The sequence below is a fragment of the Melospiza melodia genome, unplaced genomic scaffold, assembly GCF_035770615.1.
Source record: "Melospiza melodia melodia isolate bMelMel2 unplaced genomic scaffold, bMelMel2.pri scaffold_32, whole genome shotgun sequence".
In the NCBI taxonomy this organism is placed as follows: domain Eukaryota; kingdom Metazoa; phylum Chordata; class Aves; order Passeriformes; family Passerellidae; genus Melospiza; species Melospiza melodia.
In genome coordinates this window covers 6,895,130-6,915,245 of record NW_026948638.1, presented here as the reverse complement: position 1 = coordinate 6,915,245, position 20,116 = coordinate 6,895,130, and the positions used below count along the sequence as shown (strand labels likewise).

The window sequence follows — 20,116 nt, the reverse complement described above, 5'->3', positions numbered from 1 at the left end:
ACCAGCCCTTTGCAGGGAGTGACCAGCTCCCAGCTGCTCTGCTACCCTGGCCTTACTTTCTCTTTGCCAGCAATGAACTTAACAGATACACTCCTGAGAAACCTAGCACAACATTTGCTTCTCAGGAGCTCTTTGGCAAAAAAACTCCACTAATCCCTAGTTTATGCACAGAGAAGGAGGTCCTGGCAAAGCATAAGGTACAGGCAGGGCTCTGGCATACGAATTCCTGAGCCACAGGATTCCACCCATTGTTGTTCCTAGCTGCTTTGCTGATATTTTAGAGCCAGTTGTGGACAGGGGCTGCTGCTGACAGGGTAGGAAAATATGGAGAATAAAAGGTGCAGGAGACAACCAAAAAAAAACAAGGGGGAAAACCCTTAGAAATACAGAGCACAACAGAAGTCCTTGGAGATGGTTCAATAGAAAAGGCCAGCAGCAGTGAGCAGAGCCCCAGGTTTCTCACTGCCACCCCAGGGGCTCCTCAGTCCCCTGATGGTTTGTGTCTGATGCAGCCCTGACTGGAAAGGGCTCCAGGCTCTGGTGTTCCCAGCTTGCTCCAGGCTACATTCTTAGCAGCACTGAAAGAAGAGGTGAAACAAAGAGACATTTTCTGTCCTGCCTACAAACTCTTCTCCTTCAGTGCCACTGCCAGAGATCATCCCTCTGTCAGCTTGGCACTGTGCCTGCTGCATCCTCGTCCCTGTCCCTTGCATCAGCTCCTGCACATCATCAGCACTCACTGCCCAACATCACGAACAGAGAGCTGTGTCAGAAGAGCAAGGAGTGCATTTTCTTGTTTGTGAGATACAAAGCTGTGTTTCGTGTCAGATACAAAGAGGCAACGTGTGTATTTGTGAATGCAAAATGTGTGGACCCCAACAATGGGAGAGCTGTGAATTCTAACAATAACTGAGGAGAATAAAGCATGGAAAAAGGCCTTTGAACCTATATTTTGTTTGCAAATTTAGCCCTAGTTGATTTAGGAGTATTGGAATTAAAGTGTTAAAGATGTTGATTTTTGCTTTTAATCCATAAAAAGCTCTGCAATAATAACCTTCTGGAGTATAATTTTAGAATATTACTTGTATCCTTGAAACTGTAGCTTTGGAATATATATAAAGGAAATATGCTTATCTCATGCCTTGTTGAAGCAGACAAAAACAGCTTGAGAAAGGAAGATGAACATCACCTCAAGGGTTTATGGTTTCGACCAAAGGGAAGCTAGACATCACTGTTATGAGATTTAGAGTCTGTGCAATTAAAAGGTGGACACACATCTGGGGAGTGGACCCCACCAGATGGGATTAGTCTTTCTTCTTTCGGAAACTGGACCGTCACCATCTGGGGATACTCCTTTGAGATACATCCTGAGAAATTAAAATCACAATAGTGTATAGAATTGTGATGTAATAATTTGGAATAAAAATTGCTGATGAGTAAAAGATTGGAAATAGAAACTGCTGAAAAAAATTGATGAGTACCCCTATAAATACTTGTAACCCTCAACTATCTGTGTGCAGTTTGAGGGAAAACTTCCCCCACTGTACCCCGCGCTGTAATGCTCATACTTTACCATATTAAATAATAAATTGATTGCTGCTTGAATATTGGCCTAGTCAAGCTTCTTATTCATAACACTGTTAGCTGGGCTCTTCTATGGGCTGGCCATGGCACTTGGTAATTAATATGCTGTCATGCTGTGAGCTGAATTCACACCTTATAGGGCTGTGTTTACTGGGCCTGCTGGATCAGTGCCCACTTCCTTCCTCTGCTCCTCCTCACTCCAGGACTGTGAGAGACCAGCATGGGGTCAAAGACCCTGCAGTATCATTACCCTCTGGTAATGCTCAGAGGTCCTCTAAGGGCTGTGTAATGCACAGCATCTGGGTGTGGGGCATGTGCTAAGGAGAAAGAAAGAGTCTGTGAGAAAGCTGAGCTGCTCGTACATGGGACTGAAAAAATGACAGGAACTTTTTGGCATATAAAGCTTTCCTTCCAGGCCAGGGACCAGGGAAGGCCTAATCAGCTGTGGCCCCACAGGGCAAGTCTGTGCTAACTCCCAGCACCAAGTGCAGGGCTGTGGGGCAGGGCTCCTACAACAACAGCACAGCTCTGTGGAAGAGCCCAGCCTTGCATCTGGGTTCCTGCCTGCTTCCCCTTTGGAGACAGCTGTGGCCCTAGGATTTGTGTCTGAGGGAGAGCTCCATCCTTGGACCTCCTGATCTTTTCCAAGTGGCCAAATGGGGATGCACCAGCAGCACTGCTGGGAAGGTGCTGGCTCAGTGGCTGTTTTTTGAGACTGCGCCCCCCATATCAGCTTTATGTGTTTGTGTGTGTGGAGGTGCTTTGGTGGGTGTGCTTTTGGTACTGTTTGCCTTCTCTTTCTCCTTCTTCTTCTTTGAGGGGTCCATCTCAAAACAGCGCCAGAGCCGCAGTGTTTCATCAGCAGCTGCTGAGGCCACTGCTGTACCATTAGGGCTCATGGTCAGGGTCAAGATTCTATCAGTATGACCTGAGGAGGAGAAGGAATGTGCAATCAGGGCTGAGCTGATCAGCACATGCACATTTACTCCTGTATGCTCCCATGAGCCCTGCCAGCTTGCATAGCTGTCTCCCCAGTGGCTGTGGCAGCATGATTTCAGACCCCAAGCATACACTTGGATCAATGGTATCTCTTCCACAGCCCTGTGGGCATGCTTCACTCCTAGCAGCATGGCCCTGGATACTGTCCTGTATCAGTGATGCTGCAGGCTCAAACCAAGGAGTGCAGCTGTCTTCAACCTCTAACAGCCCCCCCACCCAGGCCCTGTCCACCTATAGTAGGAGTCTTAGTATCTGTAAGTAAATGAAAAGGGGGAAATATAGTAGGAGTCTTAGTAAAATATCTGTATTGTACATTGAATATCTGTATATAGGCCTTGCCCTGATAAGCCCTGGTTGTTTTTGATGGGCTGCAGCTGCAATGTCCTTAATTGGGCTGCATCTGTAGCTTGTGAAGATAACTGGGATAAAAGGGGCTGGGCTTGGCCAGTCAAGCTGAGCTGACAAGGAGCCCTGACGAAGAAGGAGCAACAAGCAGGAGAAGTCAGAGCTGTGAAGAACTGCCCCCAAGAAGTATCACCGAGAAGGTACGAGACTTTAGAAATATGATTGCGACAGTATGGGACTTTAGAAATGCAACAACAAGATAACAACATCCACCTACCTTGCAGCTCTGCAACCTTGGTCATTATTGGATACTTCCATAAACCCAGCTGATTCTGTGCAAAGCCATGGGCTGAAATGAGCTGCTTATAGTTTGTGGACCATAGGATAGAAGTCACCTGCAAAGAGGCAGTAACACAGGTGAGGCGAGGTGCATGTGCTGATGCTCACCACTCGGAGGTGAGCATGGTCCCCCTCCTTCCCCATGCCTCTGGGCCTGAGGAGCCAGCAGCTCTGTGTAGGTGTGCTGCCAGAAGGTGTTTGTCTCCAAGCTGATGTTCATCTCTCACCTGGGAACGGGTATCAACAGCACTGAGGCGGGCACCAGAACACACGTTCAAGATGCGGATATGTCTGTCACTAGTGCCACCTCCAGTGGATAGAACATTCATCTGCCATGGGCACCACGCCACAGCCTGAGAGAGGAGAGCTCATTTTAAAACATACAAGAGACAACCTGCACCCAGCCAGTGCTGCCTGCCTGCCTTGCACACACATATCCGCCCGTGGCAGCTCTGTGCTCACCTTGACAGCACCCTGGTGCTGAGTGAAGGTCTGTACAGGAGCAAAGTCTCCATCCCCACCTTGGGTGCATGGCCAGACATTCGCCAGACTGTCATTGCCACCACTGGCCAGGTAGCAGCCATCCAGAGACCATTTGAGTCCGCACACCTCGTGTGTGTGGCCAGCAAGGGCGGCCACGTGATGCTCAGCCACTCGGACATCGTGGTGATGGATGTGCCCAGTCCGTGCACCACTGCAGAGAGAAGGCTTGCAGGGTCAGGCTGCACATTTTCATCCAAATCCATTTTTGTTGTTGCAAGACTGCTATACCTGCCACTGGGTTTCAACCAGTATTACCAGCAACACAGGTCTGTTGGTGTGAGTGAAACACCCACACAAGCTCTTTACAACTTCAGTACAAATTGCAATACAGGAAAGAGGCCTTCTCCTCACAGCCCCAACAGATAAGGCTGAGTAAGAATCCCAAGACAGGACAAACTTCTCTCTGCCATCCGTAACCCATGCCACACATAGATTGATGGATAGGAGTTTGCAACAACTGGAAACTGCCCTTGACCCACTGCTTTATCTGGAGAGAATGTAAGTGTTCCAGCTGCGGGTTCCCACACAGGCACAATGGCTGGTCATGGTTCGGAGATGTTTCTGCTGCTCAACATCCCATAGCTGGAGAGGCAAAGCAAAAAGTTCTTCAGAAGAAACCCAATCCTGTTTCTATGCCCTAGGAACCTCACTGCACAGGCTCTGGCATTCAGCTTTCTCAGTAAGGGAACAGAGAAAATGTGTATCTCATGACTATAGCACAGAAGGTAACGCTGCTTATTAGAAAATGCCCAAACCAAACCCTGCCTTGCACACTGGGCAGTTCCACCCCACACCAGGGAAGACAAGTCAGGCGCATGGCATCCTTCCTCTGCCAGCCAAGGTTTTGTCCCCAGTTCTGTCAATCCCTAGAAAACACCTCTAGTTTTACTCCTGCATTCACCTGAACCTCAGCACTACTTGTGCCAACAGCAAGGTAGTCTCCATCTTTAATCCATGACACAGAGGAAATGTAAACATCTGGATGCTCCATCTGCAGCAGGGGGATAATCTCCCTAGTAGTGTGATTCCACAGATAAACAGTGTCATCCAGAACCACTGCCAGGAAGTTCTGGGAGCTCCAGTCTATGAGATTCAGATCTACACTTTGAAAGAGCAATGCAGGTCACATCATGCTTGGCTAGAGAGCCATGCCCTTCACCCGTGCTGCTGCAGCAGGTGCGGGTGCACATGTGCACACACACACGTGCAGGTGAGGGGCAGCCTTCTGAGTGTCACTATGCCCAGCTGCTGGGGCCAGGTACCCTGCTCCAAGGCACCTACACAGTGCCCTAGACCACTGTCCCTGTAAGGCCACACAGGGACACTCCAGAAGGGGTCTGTGCTAGCCTGGCTACACAAAATAATACAGACAGCCCAGTTACACTGTCCTAGGAAGAGCAATCCAGTGCAGAATGTTCTGGATGCCCAGCACTCAACCCTGTAGCCTACTTACAGTAGTCGTTGAACATCTCTGGTGCATCCAAGACCCGTTCTGGCTTTGAGGGAATATTTCTGCTATTCTTCCTGCTGGATCCAGGTGCCATTTTCTGACTGTAGAGCACTGTCAGGTTATTCTGACAGCCTGTGTGCAGGGGAACAGGTTTGTTAACCTGAGTTAGTTTCCTCCCAGCTGAGTGCTGCTCACCCAACTAGGAATCCCTTGGAGTGAAAATAAAGTCCTAAGAGAAACACTCACAAGCCTGCAGTGCGCTAAAATCACTGGCAGTATGAACTGCTGAACAGGGGTGAGCTACAGTTTCCTCATTCATGGAAACAAATTTAACAAACACTTGGGTTTTTGAATCCCATTATATTTAGTTGCAGTTTAAGCTAGAAAGTGCACAGCAGAGGGTTTGATGCTCTTACAGACTTCATGAAGGTTTGGAACCTGCAGTATAGGTGAAATGTCACCGACATCTTTTCATAAAAATCCTTTCTTTAGGATTTTTCCCCCTTCTGAGAAGCTGTGGCCTCAGCAACAAAATGTAAACAATGGTCATTTGCTGCTGGGGAATGCAACAGGTGGATGCATGATTGGTCTCGGGTGAATGTTTGGATTTACTGACCACTCACAGCAGAGCTGGGTCTCACCCTCTGCTGAGACACAGCCCTTTGTTTATTCATTCTTTTTCTATTCTTAGCTTAGCTAGCTTCTGAGAACTTTCCTTCTATTTCTTTTAGTATAGTAACAATGTAATATATATCATAAAATAATAAATCAAGCCTTCTGAACATGAGGTCAAGATTCTCATCTCTCTCTCCACCCTGAAGACCCTTGCAAGCCCTGTAACAGGTGACCAACTGGCAGTCATAGCACCTCTCCTAAATAAATTCACTGTAACTGTTATGCCCTCCCTCGACCTCAGGAACCTTAAGAAAGGAGACTCCAGCCTGTACAGCTCTCAGAAACCAGTTGATTTCTCCTGTGACCACACACAGAGCCTCTGTGTTGCTGTTCCCCTGACCTGATCTCTCCTGCTGATTCAGCTCACACAGAGCCTGTATCACACCTTCTGGAGCATTCTGTTGTTTTCCTCTGAGGTGGAGGATTTTTGCCTCTTCTACATCAAAACCATTCAGATGCACTGCACAGGCTTTCTGTTGCTCCTACAGAGACAAATCACCCTCAGTGCAATGCATTTAAAACAATTCCCACACTGCAATTTAAACAGACACCTAAGTCCCCTTCTCTTAAAATCTGAAGATGTTTGCCTGTGCTGCAAGGGTCAGTCACACAGAGGCAGGTCAAAGCAGTTTTTCCTCAGACTTTCATATATTGTCCTGCTCACATTTTCACACAATGGCAAATTCAGTGTTATTGCCAGTGGGAAAAGCCACAGCCACAAAGCGACCAAATGCTTCACAGATTTCAGAAGACAGTGTAAAACATTCCAGAAGTGTTCCCGGTGGAGACATTGTCCTAGAATAGCTACCACCAGCAGTTCCACTTTGCATAGGCTCACAGCTTTGTGTTTGTGTTGCCTGCTACATTTTAACACCTCATTAGTCAAAAGCTAAATTTTGCTTCCGGAAGCAGCATAGGCTTAGAGTGCATGGCAGTCTCTACAGCTTCAATCACATCCTAGGCTCCTGAAGCCCAGAGCTGCAAGTAGTGATGGCTGGGACTTGTCAGTCCCGTGTGCCCACTTGATAGAACCTATTGTTCACTGCTCTGTAAAGGGGCAGGAAGGAGTAGCGGTTGTTGAAGCAATTGTAACTTAGCAACATGCTCACCTTCTTGGTAGGGGAATCCTCAGCAGCGTCATTCTTTTTGCTTAGGAGGAAATTTGCCATCTCCATCTGCATAGTGCTGCGGTTGGGAATGTAGCGATCCCCCCCCGGCCTTTGTGGGGTAGCTTTGAATTTTGGATCAAGATTTACCTGCATTCACATATGAAAATATTGTCTTACAGCTATTTAACAGCCTGTATTAGAGCTTTCACGGGAGTAAACCCAACACTCTTCCACATCACACCCACCAGACAAGTAGGACTCTGAGGTCTCATGCCACTCAGTCACAACTAACTTATATTTTCCTCCCTGCCACCAAGTTGGTTAGGGACTGTGTGCACTTGGGTCTACTGCAACAATTCCAGAGTCCAGAGATAGGGGGAAGATACAGAAACGCTCACAGGATGTAAAGCTGTCAGCTGACAGTCCTGCCCACACTCATCCTAGCATACAGCTGTGCCAGCAAGGCTCAGATGGGCGAACAGCAGCTCGCCAGCCCCAGTGCTCAGAGCTCTGCCCCTCATGCTGGCAAGGAGGTGGGTGGCTGTCAGGAGCACAGCCCACCTCCTCCTGCCTGAACAGCAGCCGGTAGGGCAGCGTGGCAGGGAGCCCAGAGCCCCGTGGCGACGGACAAGAAGCCTGGGCAAGGCTCCCGCACTCAACCTCTGCCACTGGTGGCCAGTGCTCACCGGGTGTCTTGGACGGGGTCTTGCTGGAGCTGTGGGAGCGATTGGCCGGCTTCACGGGCGACACGCCGACGGGGCTGGGCCCGGGGCATCTCTCCTTGGCCTTGCGCTGCCATCGCACAGGCGGCGCGTTCGGGATCAGCGTGTCCAGCTTCAGCAGCCCGTGCAGGTCCGCCTCGAACAGGAACTGCGCTGTGGTCCTGCGGGCAGGCGGGGTTAGACGTACCCACCGGCCGGGCTGAGCCTACTCCGACAGCCCCGCCGGCCTCCCCACCCCCGGACCGTGCAAGCGCTCCGGCCGCTCCTCCCCGCCAACGCACACCCCCACTCTCCCCAGCCGCTCCTCGGGACACTCCGTCAGCCGATACGCCCTCCCTCCGCTCCTCGGGGGTCCTGGATCAGCTGGCACCCCTTCCAGCTGCTCTTTGGGGCTCTCTCAGGTAAGCGACATTCTCCCTTCCCCTGCCTTTCAAGGGCAATCTCGTCCCTGCTCTTTCTCTTCCCCACTGTGCTTTGCCTCTGCCCTGTGCCCCTGGGGCTGCTCTTGGCCAGGCAGCCTCAGTGGGAGCCAGCACTGGCTGCAGCCCCAGCGGGCCCCCCAGGACAAGGCCCAGCAATTAGGAGGCCAATGAAAGCTCTGGGCAGCAGCAGAACCCTCAGCAGAGTTCTTTAAACAATCATGGATTGGCCACACCTACACTGCAGCCTCACTGGGAATGTTTCCTATGTAGAGTAGACTTTCAAAAAAAGCTGTTTGAGGGAAAGGTGAACTAAACACTCACTGTCTTCTCAAGTAAGTCCAAATTCAGACAGAGCATAAGATGAAGATCAGCTCCAAAACAAGCAGGCCTGCTGAGAACCCCAGCCAGCAGCCTGTTCCCTGAGAGAAACCCCTTCCAAGGCCCTTCTGGGCATCAGGAACATGTGCTGTGGTTCCAGCTGCACCTGTGGGAGCAATGGGGAGCGTCAGCCCGTGCTGTGCTGCACTGCTGAGCTGGCAGCACGGTGGATGTGGGCAGGACGTTCTCCGTTTCCCCCAGAGCTGGGGCCTGCAGGCACCTTGCCGCCCCTTGGCACAGGCTGTGCCACCCAACAAAGCCCAGCAGGCCGGGAGGAGAGCCCGGAGCCAGCAGGAAGCTGAGAGAAGGCCCTGCTCTAGAACTGAGGGAGTTCCACCAGAAGCAAACAAAGATGGTAACTTGAAGAGATTCCCACTGTGCTCAAAGTTTGTCTGAGAAAACTAAGATGTGAGCTTGTCAAAAATCCAGGAAATATCTGGGAAAAGGTTTTATGTATGTTGGTTGTGACTAGGCACAAAGCTCCTGTAGGAAAAGAGCCTCTGCAGCAGGCTGGCTGGCTGAAGGGGTCTTACTTCTTTCTAGAATAAAGACTACCACTCAAATGCAATTTTATTTTTTATTGTATGAGGGGAAAATATTTTCCAGAACTCTAAAACCAGTTTCAAAAATACAGATGTGTTGTGGAAAAAGGAATGAAACATATGGGGATTTCTCTCTACAAGAGATATTTCTAAATATTTCTAAAAATGAAAAGTGAAGACAAAATGAGGTCATTTTTTTGGATTCTAAAGCTACTTAGAAAAATCTTTAACTACTATAGGAATTGGGAAGAAATATTTGGAGGTGTGTCTCTACAGAAAACGATTTTGAAATATTTCTACAAATTTCTAATATTTAAAAGTGAAAAATTAAGAAAATGGGTTCGCTTTTTCTCAGGAGCCCCATGCTGCTGCCTGACCCCTGGGCTCCCCCAGCCCTCGGGACCCCACCTCTGGTCCCAGCAGCCCCTGCCTGGCTCCTGCCTGCCCACACCGTGGGCATCCACGGCTGCTCCTGGCCATGGAGCTCAGCCAGTGCTGCTGCCAGCTGGGCTTTGCTGCTGCTGCCACCCAAACACTGGGATGACAGCACCTTCCCTTTAGTGCAACAAAAGAAAGGGCCATCACCTGGCCTGGCAGAGAGCAGGGTTAACTTCAGTGTTGTTTAGATGGCAGGGCCAGGGGGCTCAGGGGCAGAGGAAGGGACATGTTGGGCTCAGGAGAGGCTGGATGGTGCTGGGCTGCTCCTGGGGTCTATAGAAGTAGTCGGGACGAGACAGAGGAGGATCAAAAAAGAAATGAAAGTAGCTTGGGGATATACATGAGGAGAGGAGGTGGCACTGGGGTCTCCAGGAGAATAGGAGATTTCCTTGTCGATGGCTGTTCTGCAGTCTTCTTCTCAGAACTCTTGACAGGGCTACCCAGGCCCTTCTAACTGCTGGAGGAGCTGCTCCTGCTATTTGGGTGTGAGGTGCAGCCACTGTCTTACAACTCTTCTCCAGAGGTGGAACTGTGGGAAGAGGAGGTGGCTGAGGCCCCAGCTGCCAGTGGCACACAGGGAGCCTCCTGCACAGATGGGCCCAGAACTGGCAAGGCTCCCCAGCATGGCTGGAGCTGCTGGCACAGCTTGGCCCAGCTGCACAGCTGTCCCTCAAGGCCCCGGCCAGCAGGACACGGCTCTGGGCAGGCTCCCTGGCCAGGAGCGGGCCCCAGAGCGCCTCTGCCTTTCAAGGGCAATCTTGTCCCTGCTCTTGCTCCTCCCCACCGTGCTTTGCCTCTGCCCTGTGCCCCTGGGGCTGCTCTTGGCCAGGCAGCCTCAGTGGGAGCCAGCACTGGCTGCAGCCCCAGCGGGCCCCCCAGGACAAGGCCCAGCAATTAGGAGGCCAATGAAAGCTCTGGGCAGCAGCAGAACCCTCAGCAGAGTTCTTTGGACAATCATGGACTGGCCAAAACTACACTGCAGCCTCACTGGGAATGTTTTCTGTCTGAAGTACAATTTCAAAAGAAGCTGTTTGAGGGAAAGGTGAACTAAACACTCACCCTTTTCTCTTCCAGCAAGTCCATATTTGGACACAGCATAAGATGAAGATCAGCTCCAAAACAAGCAGGCCTGCCAGTAACCCTAACCAGAAGCCTGTTCCCTTACAGAAACCCTTTCCAAGGCTCTTCTGGGCATCAGGAACATGTGCTGTGGTTCCAGCTGCACCTGTGGGAGCAATGGGGAGCGTCAGCCCGTGCTGTGCTGCACTGCTGAGCTGGCAGCACGGTGGATGCGGGCAGGACATTCTCCGTTTCCCCCAGAGCTGGGGCCTGCAGGCACCTTGCCGCCCCTTGGCACAGGCTGTGCCACCCAACAAAGCCCAGCAGGCCGGGAGGAGAGCCCGGGGACAGCGCAGCTTCGTGGGCATGAGTCCCCTTTTCCCGGGGCTGTGAACAAGCTCCAAAGGCACCTCCAGCTTTGGCTGCTGCTGGGCCATGCAAGGGCAGGCCCTGGGGGAAGAGCTGCAGCCACCCAGCCCTGCCAAGGGCTGAGCCCTGCTGAGCCTGGCAGAGAAATTACCTTCTGAGCCTGTGCCCGTGCCCATGCCTGTGTTTGGCTTGGCCTTCCATCCTGCAGCAGGGGCTGCCAATTGGCCTCTGCTTCTTTGGGGAAACAACTCCTTCTGTCCTGCCTTTTGGCCTATCACTTGAGAAACAAAAAGTACACCTTAAAAGATGGAACTGTTCTCCATTGCTTTGATGGCATGTTCAGGACGTCATGCTTATGCACAGTCTGGTAAAATCAACAAATCATCTAGGCTTTTTCCGCTGGGCCAGGGCCCACCTTCCTCCAAACAGCTGCCAGTGCTGAGCAGAAGTTGTGCGTGGATCGTGCAGGGCGAGGGCACACATGGCCATGGCTCTCTCCTGGCACCTGCAGCGATGCCCCCCTGGCTGAGCTTTGGGATCTGAGCTGGCAGCTCTCTCAGGGGGAAGGCCTTGACCTACCCTCAGCATCTCCCCGAGGCTCAATCCTGAACGTGGGCTGGGAAGCCAGATCACCTTTAGCAACAGGCTCAGCTGCAAAGAAAGGCAGGACAGAACAGCTCCAATGGTACTGCTGAAGATTCTCCTTCAGGCCCAAGTGGCAGTGAGGGCACCTGGGTGATTGGTGCCATCCAAGGGCACCATGTCTCTGCCTTCCACTCAGGAGCAGGGCCAGTGGGACCTCGTGCCTGCAGCGGCCCCACACTGGGATGGAAGGAGCCCCTTGCGGGGCAGTCGGGGCAGAAAGGACTCCCTGGAGCTGCCAGCAGCTCCAAACCCAGACCCAGGCAGGGCCAGGGCTGGGCAGTGGCAGCAGAAGCAGCTCGGGCTCCCTGGGGGTGGCAAAGGAGCTGAGAAAGGCTCAGCCCCGGGGCACAGCCCTGGGCCCAGCCCCTTCCCTCTCTGCTCTTCTCTGTGGCGGCACAGAGCACACAGAAGGACACAGTGGCATTGCACACAGGAGGAGGATGGACAGCCAAATGCCCCTTCCTCCCACTGACAGCGATCCTGTGGGATCACTCAGGGCTCCAGAAGGGAGCAGGGCAAGGTTTCCAGAACTGATCAACCTTCAGAGGAACTTAAGGGAACTGGCTCATGAGTAAGCTCTTGCCACACTGACACGGATTATTCTGTCAGGAAAGGTACATTGAGAACTTGCCTTCAACATCTGGCAAGGTCTTCAAAGCACCATTCACCAGCAGTTCCAACTAATCCCAGTCATGATCCCAGTCGAGAAGGGAGCACAGATGTTACAGAACCATTTCCATGGTGTGCTGGGATCCCCTTCTGCCTTGGGGAATTGGGCACTGCAAAGGGGTGGGGTAAGGCTGTGGGAGCCTGTGCTGTGGCTCCTGATCACTCTGCACGCTCTTTGCAGGTCCTGTGCAACATGCCTGGAGGGGCAGCTGGAGCAGCCCAGGGCCCTGGGGCTCTCTCCCTCCCACACTGGAAACCCTGACTAAATGCTTGGGGAAATCTGCAGTTCCACAGCTGTCGCTCCCAACCTCCATCCCTCCCTCCTGCTTGCCCACCTGCCCATGGAACAGCTCCCACAGCCCACGGGCACATAGCCAGGCCCTCTCAGGACACACTGGAGCCTTGCTCTCCCCCTCTGCCCTTTCCCCACCATGGTCACCCCGTGCAGCCACTCCCAGGTTTCGGGACGTGTCTCCCACCGAGGGAGCCCAGCAGGACAGCTCAGTACCCGAGTGCCCTGAGCCTGCTCGGGACAATTCCTCTGGGCTGTGCCCATCTTGTCTGGGCTGTGCCCGCAGTGCCAAGCAGCGGAGAGGGCAGCTCAAGCCTCAGCAGGGCTCAGGCCCAGAGGCACAGCAATTACCTCGTGTGGCTGTGCCTGGCATCGCCTCCCTTCCTGCAGGAAATGCCACCTTCCATAGAGCCTCTCTGTCCATCCCTTGAGAAAGGAAGAGGCACAGCTGGATCAGATGGAATCATCGCACATCCAGGAGGTGGCCTCTTCAGGAGGCAATACTTGTCCAAGACATGGGTAAGGATCAGGAAAATCCTGATCCCCCCAGGCTTTTGGGGCTGGCTATGGCCCTCCCTCCTCGACGCAGCCACACCTCAGGATGTGACTGGGGACCGGGAAAATGCAGGGGATCCTTGGTGAGTTTGGGCTGCGTGGCAGCTGATGCCCAATGCCTTCCTGCAGAGGCTGGGGAGACGCTGGAGCCAGGCCAGGCTCGTAAACAGCCCTGCAGGGCATGGAAACAGCAGCAGGGTTCCTGCTGCCATGGATCCCTTCCCGCTGTTCCGGGCTCGGCATGTCCAGACGTGCAGCCAGAGCCCTCGGCTGCTGAGCCCCAGGACAAGGCTGAGGGAAATGCTCTCACCATTCCCTTTGAGCAGTTCTGTCACCATTCGTTTCAAGATGTTATTCGACTCATGGAGTTTCATGTGTCCTGGGGCTTTGTTCTTCCCTCTCAGAGGACCTTAACAGAAAGTAGTTCCATTTCCTAGGAATGGATGCCACAGAAGCAGGGCACAGCCTGTGGGGTCAGCAGGGACAACACTACTCACCCCAGCGATGGGAGCCAGGCTTCTCTGTAGAAATCAGCAAAGGGGCAGGAAAAGTCCTCCCTGCAGACACATCTGTAACACAACAGTCACAGTAGCTTGTATAACCTGGTTGCTGTGAAGTTGTCAACAGTTATTACTGTGTAGGACAGTGAGAACATACCTGAAGGAGGCTCCAAAGGCTTCAACACTTTTCTCAACCAATCTAATGGGGAAGCCTTTCGAGCAACCTCATCTAGAACAGAGCACAGGTGAGAACATTTTTCAGGGTGTGTTGGGATCCCCTTCTGCCTTTGGGAATTGGGCACTGCAAGGGGGTTGGGTACGGCCGTGGGACTCAGATGTAAATGGGTAAGGTCAAACTGCACAGGGGCCTCAGGAGCTCTGGGCAGGCTCCTGGTCACTCTGCAACCTCTTTCCATGACCTGTGCAACATCCATGGTGGGGCGGCTGAAGCAACCCAGAGCCCTGGGAGCTGTCACTTCCACAGCTGCAACTCTTGCTAAATTCCTGGGGAAAACTCAGCAGGCAGTGCCACGGCTATCCCCCTGTCCCATTCCATCCCTCCTGCCCTTTCTCCCTCTCTTTCTACCTACTTCTGTCTCTCCAACCGTCTTTCCCCTGGGACAAATCCCCCAGCCCACGGGCACATAGCCAGGCCCTCTCAGGACACACTGGAGCCTTGCTCTCCCCCTCTGCCCTTTCCCCACCATGGGCACCCCGTGCAGCCACTCCCAGGTTTGGGGACGTGTCTCCCACCGAGGGAGCCCAGCAGGACAGCTCAGTACCCAAGTGCCCTGAGCCTGCTCGGGACAATTCCTCTGGACTGTGCTGATCTTGTCTGGGCTGTGCCCGCAGTGCCAAGCAGCAGAGAGGGCAGCTCAAGCCTCAGCAGGGCTCAGGCCCAGAGGCACAGCAATTACCTCGTGTGGCTGTGCCTGGCATCGCCTCCCTTCCTGCAGAAGAGGCTGTCCATGAGCCACTGCTTCCTCCAGGAAAAGCTTCCTTCTGCACAGCCTCTCCATCTGCTTCTGGAGAAAAGAAAAGAGAGAGCTGGATCAGATTGGGCTCTTCCCCATTGGAGAGGTGGCATCTTCAGGAGGCAATGCCTCTCAAAGACATGGTTAAGATTCAAAAAATCCCTTTCAACTTTTTGGGTAGGCCATGGCTCTCCCTTCTCCATATAGGTGCCCCTTCTGATTTGCCTGGAGATGGGAAATTTCAGGGCATCTCATGCCTGTGGTGCAGTTTGGTCTGCCTGTCAGCTGATGCCCAATGCCTTCCTGCAGAGGCTGGGGAGAAGCTGCAGCCAGGCCAGGCTGGGAAACTGCCCTGCAGGGCATGGAAGCAGCAGCGGGGCAGTGAGCCTGCCATTGATCCCTTCCTGCTGTGCTGGGCTCAGCGTGTCCAGATGTCCAGCCAGAACCCTCAGCTGCTGAGCCCCAGGTGAATGCTGAGGGAATGCACCCACCTTGTCCTGCCTGCTGCATTTCCTTCAGCATTTCCTTCATTTGTTCAGGTGGCTCATGGGGTTTCTTCTGTCCTGTAGCTTTGTTCTTTCCCCTTGGAGGACCTTAGAGCAACACGGTTCCATTTCCCATGATTGGATGCCACAAAAGCAGGGCTCAGCCTGTGGGGTCAGCAGGGACACACTACTTACCCCTGCGACGGGAGCCTGGCTTCTGCGTAGGAATCATCCCAGGGACAGGAAAAGTCCTCCCTGCAGACACATCTGTAACACATCAGGCACAGAATCTGCCATCTCTGCTCAGCTGCACGGGCACCACTGAGCTGCAGGAGCGGTGAGGGGATCGCGCAGGGCGAGGGCACACACGTGCATGGCTCTGTCCTGGCACCTGCAGCGATGCCCCCCCTGGCCGAGCTTTGGGCTCTGAGCTGGCAGCTCTCCCAGGGGAAAGGCCTTGACCTGCCCTCACCATCTCCCAGAGGCTCAGTCGTGGATGTGGTTTGGGAAGCCACATCACCTTCACCAACAGGTTCAGCTGCAAAGAAAGGCAGGACAGAATATCACCTGTGGCACTGTAGGAGATCCTCACGCTGCAGGCAAGGCTCAGCCCTGGGGTACAGCGCCGGGCCTGGCCCCTGCCCATTATACTCTTCTCTGTGACTGCACTGAGCACACAAAAGGACACAGTGGCATTGCACACGGGAGGAGGATGGACAGCTAAATGCTCCTTCCTCCCACTGACAGCGATCCTGTGGGATCCCTCAGTGCTCCTGAATGGAGCGGGGCAAGGTTTACAGAATTTTTCAGCCCTGACTTAACGTTAACAAAAATGGCCGATGGGTGAGCTCTTGCCACATGGACACTGATTATTTTGCCAGTAAAAAGGGAAATTCAGAACTTGCCTCTGGCATTCGCCAAGACATTCAAAGTGTCATTCACCTGGACTTCCAAATCTTCCAAGGTGTGATCCAAATCTAGAATGGAGCAAAGACCTGAACCATTTCCTTTGTGTGCTGGGATCCCCTTCTGCCTTTGGGAATTGGGCACTGCAAGGGGGTTGGGTACGGCCGTGGGGGCCAGGTGTGAATGGGCAAGGTCAAACTGCACAAGGGCCTCGAGAGTTCTGGGCAGGCTCCTGGTCACTCTGCACCCTCTTTCCATGCCCTGTGCAACATCCATGGTGGGACGGCTGAAGCAACCCTGGGCCCTGGGAGCTCTCACTTGCACAGCTGCAAGTCTTGCTAAATTCCTGGGGAAAACTCAGCAGGCAGTGCCACAGCTATCCCCCTGTCCCCCTCCTGCCCTTTCTCCCTCCCTTTCTACCTACTTCTATCCCTCCAACCGTCTTTCCCCTGGGACAAATCTTCCAGCACACGGGCACATGGCCAAGCCCTCTCAGGACACGTTGGAGCAGGGTATGCCTCTCAAAGACATGGTTAAGATTCAGGAAATCCCTTTCAACTTTTGGGGGAGTGCAGGGCTCTCCCTTCTCCATATAGGTTCCCCTTCTGATTTGCCTGGAGATGGGAAATTGCAGGGCATCTCATGCCTGTGTTGCGGTTTGGTCTGCCTGTCAGCTGATGCCCAATGCCCTCCTGCAGAGGCTGGGGAGAAGCTGCAGCCAGGCCAGGCTGGAAGTAGGGCATGGAAGCAGCAGCGGGGCAGTGAGGCTGCCATGGATCCCTTCCTGCTGTGCCAGGCTTGGCGTGTCCAGATGTCCAGCCAGAACCCTCGGCTACTCAGCCCCAGGTGAAGGCTGAGGGAATGCACCCACCTTGTCCTGCCTGCTGCATTTCCTTCAGCATTTCCCTCATTTGTTCAGATGGCTCATGGGGTTTCTTCTGTCCTGTAGGTTTGTTCTTTCCCCTTGGAGGACCTTAGAGCAACACGGTTCCATTTCCCATGAATGGATGCTACAAAAGCAGGGCTCAGCCTGTGGGGTCAGCAGGGACACACTACTTACCCCTGCGACGGGAGCCTGGCTTCTGTGTAGGAATCATCCCAGGGACAGGAAAAGTCCTCCCTGCAGACACATCTGTAACACATCAGGCACAGAAGCTTCTGCCATCTCTGCTCAGCTGCACGGGCACCACTGAGCTGCAGGAGCGGTGAGGGGATCGCGCAGGGCGAGGGCACACACGTGCATGGCTCTGTCCTGGCACCTGCAGCGATGCCCCCCCTGGCCGAGCTTTGGGCTCTGAGCTGGCAGCTCTCCCAGGGGAAAGGCCTTGACCTGCCCTCACCATCTCCCAGAGGCTCAGTCGTGGATGCAGTTTGGGAAGCCAGATCACCTTCACCAACAGGTTCAGCTGCAAAGAAAGGCAGGACAGAATATCACCTGTGGCACTGTAGGAGATCCTCACGCTGCAGGCAAGGCTCAGCCCTGGGGTACAGCGCCGGGCCTGGCCCCTGCCCATTATACTCTTCTCTGTGACTGCACTGAGCACACAAAAGGACACAGTGGCATTGCACACGGGAGGAGGATGGACAGCTAAATGCTCCTTCCTCCCACTGACAGCGATCCTGTGGGATCCCTCAGTGCTCCTGAATGGAGCGGGGCAAGGTTTACAGAATTCTTCAGCCCTGACTTAACGTTAACAAAAATGGCCGATGGGTGAGCTCTTGCCACATGGACACTGATTATTTTGCCAGTAAAAAGGGAAATTCAGAACTTGCCTCTGGCATTCGCCAAGACATTCAAAGTGTCATTCACCTGGACTTCCAAATCTTCCAAGGTGTGATCCAAATCTAGAATGGAGCAAAGACCTGAACCATTTCCTTTGTGTGCTGGGATCCCCTTCTGCCTTTGGGAAGAGGGCACTGCAAGGGGGTTGGTTAAGGCTACGGGAGCCAGGTGTGAATGGGCAAGGCCAAACTGCACAGGGCCTGGGGAGTTCTGGCCTGGCTCCTGGTCACTCTGCACCCTCTTTGCAGGCCTGTGACACATCCCTGGCGAGGAAACTGGGGATTCCCAGGGCCATGGGGGCTCTCTCCCTCCCCCAGAGTAAACCCTCCCTTAAGGCCTGGGGAAAACCATCCCCAGCGCTTCCCAGGGAGCAGGGAGCGCTGTCCCGGGAAAGGGGAGCCAGGCTGCCGGCTCACGTGCTCGCCACGCTGGCAGCGGAGCAGCCTGGGCAGCCCTGGCAGGCAGGGCCACGGCCAGGAGGAGCAGGAGGAAGAGGCGCAGAGCAAGGGCCATGGTGCCTTGCCCTCTGCCAGTCCCGCAGCTCTTGCTGCCACTGCTGTCCTGACAGTGCTGTCCCAATGTCAGCACCACTGCTGCCACCGCCGCTGCTGCTGCAACAGTTGTGCTCAAGGACTGAGTGCTCGCTCCTTGTGCTGCTGTGCAACCACCGGGTCTGGCACCTCTGTGACCTCAGAGCCTGCTGTGACCTCAGCCTGCTGTGACCCCTGAGCCTGCTGTGACCTCATGGCCTCAGCTGTAGCCCCAGAGTGTGCCCGCATCTGTACAAAAGGACTGCCTTGATTGTTTGTGTGTATCCCAGGTCCATTGCTCAGCAAAACCTTAATTGTCACCTGCTGACATTGTGGGTCAGACTGTGTCCATGGAGATGCTCTTGATGGCTTCCCTCTTTTCCTGGGCTTGCCACTGGAGGAGGTCCAGGCCCAGATGACGCCAGGGAAGGAAATGTGCCCTCAGCCCAGGGACGCTCAGCATGGGCTCCCCCAGCCCTGGGGACCCCGCCGCTGGTCACAGCAGCCCCTGCCGGGCTCCTGCCTGCCCACACCGTGGGCATCCATGGCTGCTCCTGGGCACGGAGCTGAGCCAGTGTGGCTGCCAGGTGGGCTTTGCTGCTGCTGCCACCCAGACATTGGGGTGACAGCTCCCTCTCTTTATTGCAACAGAAATGCTGGGCCGAGCTCTGCCCACCTTCAGTAGGGGCCAGAGATCAGGGCCAGTGCCTTCAGGAGGAGAGGACCTTGTTTGGGTGGTGGCAGCACCTGCACAGCAACAAGTTGGTAAAGCAACTGTGACAGGGGCATCGGGCATGGGCATGGCGGTGGGGAATGTCTGGTACAGGTGTCCCAGACTGAGGCGTTTGGCCGCTCCTGTGAAGCTGCAGACGGACGCCTGTTGAGACAGGAGGTTGCTGAGCTCCCAGTTGCAGCTGGCACACAGAGACCCTCCTGCCCAGCAGGAGATTCCCACTGTGCTCAAAGTTTGCCTCTGAAGTTTGAGAGGTGAGCTTCTCAGAAATCCCAGAAAATATCAGGGAAAAGGTTGGTTGTTGTCGCTCAGTAAGAATGTCCAGTGGGAAAAGAGCCTCTCCAGTACGTTGGGTGCCTTGTGATGACTTAGTTCTTCTTAGAGTAAAGATCACCAATTAAATTCAGTTTTAGTTTTTATTCTGCAAGTAGTAAAGTGTTCTACCTTTTTCAGAATTCTTCAACTACTTTGAAAAATCCTGAACTCCTGTGGGAAAAGGGAAGAAATATATAGGGTTTTTTTTCTACAAAAACTGTTTCTGAATATTTTGAACATTTTCTGCTATGTAAAAATCCTGAACAATTTCTGCTATGTAAAATGAAGACAAAATGGGGTTGCTTTTTCTCAGGAGCCCCGTGCCCAGCAGCTGTCTGCCCAGCCCTGGCTGTGCCCAGACAAGCAGCTCTGCCAGCGCTGGTGGTAGCACACAGACACCCAAGCTGAAGGCCAAAGATGTTGGTGGACTCAGGCCCTTCCCTGGCAGGAGGGCTGCACCTCCTGGCCTGGCTGGACACCAGGGTCAGCACCTTTGGGGACAGAGGGTCCTCTTCTGCATGGTGAAGGCAACAGCATGTCCCCAGCAACAAGCTGGTAATGCAGCTGTGGGGAAGGGACAATGGACAGTGGCACAGAGATGCAAGATGACAAGTCCAGTTGATTCTAGAAGTGTAAAAATGTTCAAAGTTATTCTGAATTCTAAAACTACCTTGAAAAATCCTTACCAACTATGGAAAAGGGGGGCAAATTTGTGACGATTTCTTTATTAGGAAAAAAATAAACCCTACCTATTT

The 20,116-nt window shown here is 53.4% G+C and overlaps 1 pseudogene; it reads right to left on the bottom strand.

Annotated features, from left to right (window-relative positions):
* Positions 1 to 1,130: 1,130 nt before the first annotated feature.
* LOC134434118 (cell division cycle protein 20 homolog) lies at positions 1,131 to 19,881 on the bottom strand (annotated as a pseudogene).
* Between the last annotated feature and the right edge of the window lie 235 nt (positions 19,882 to 20,116).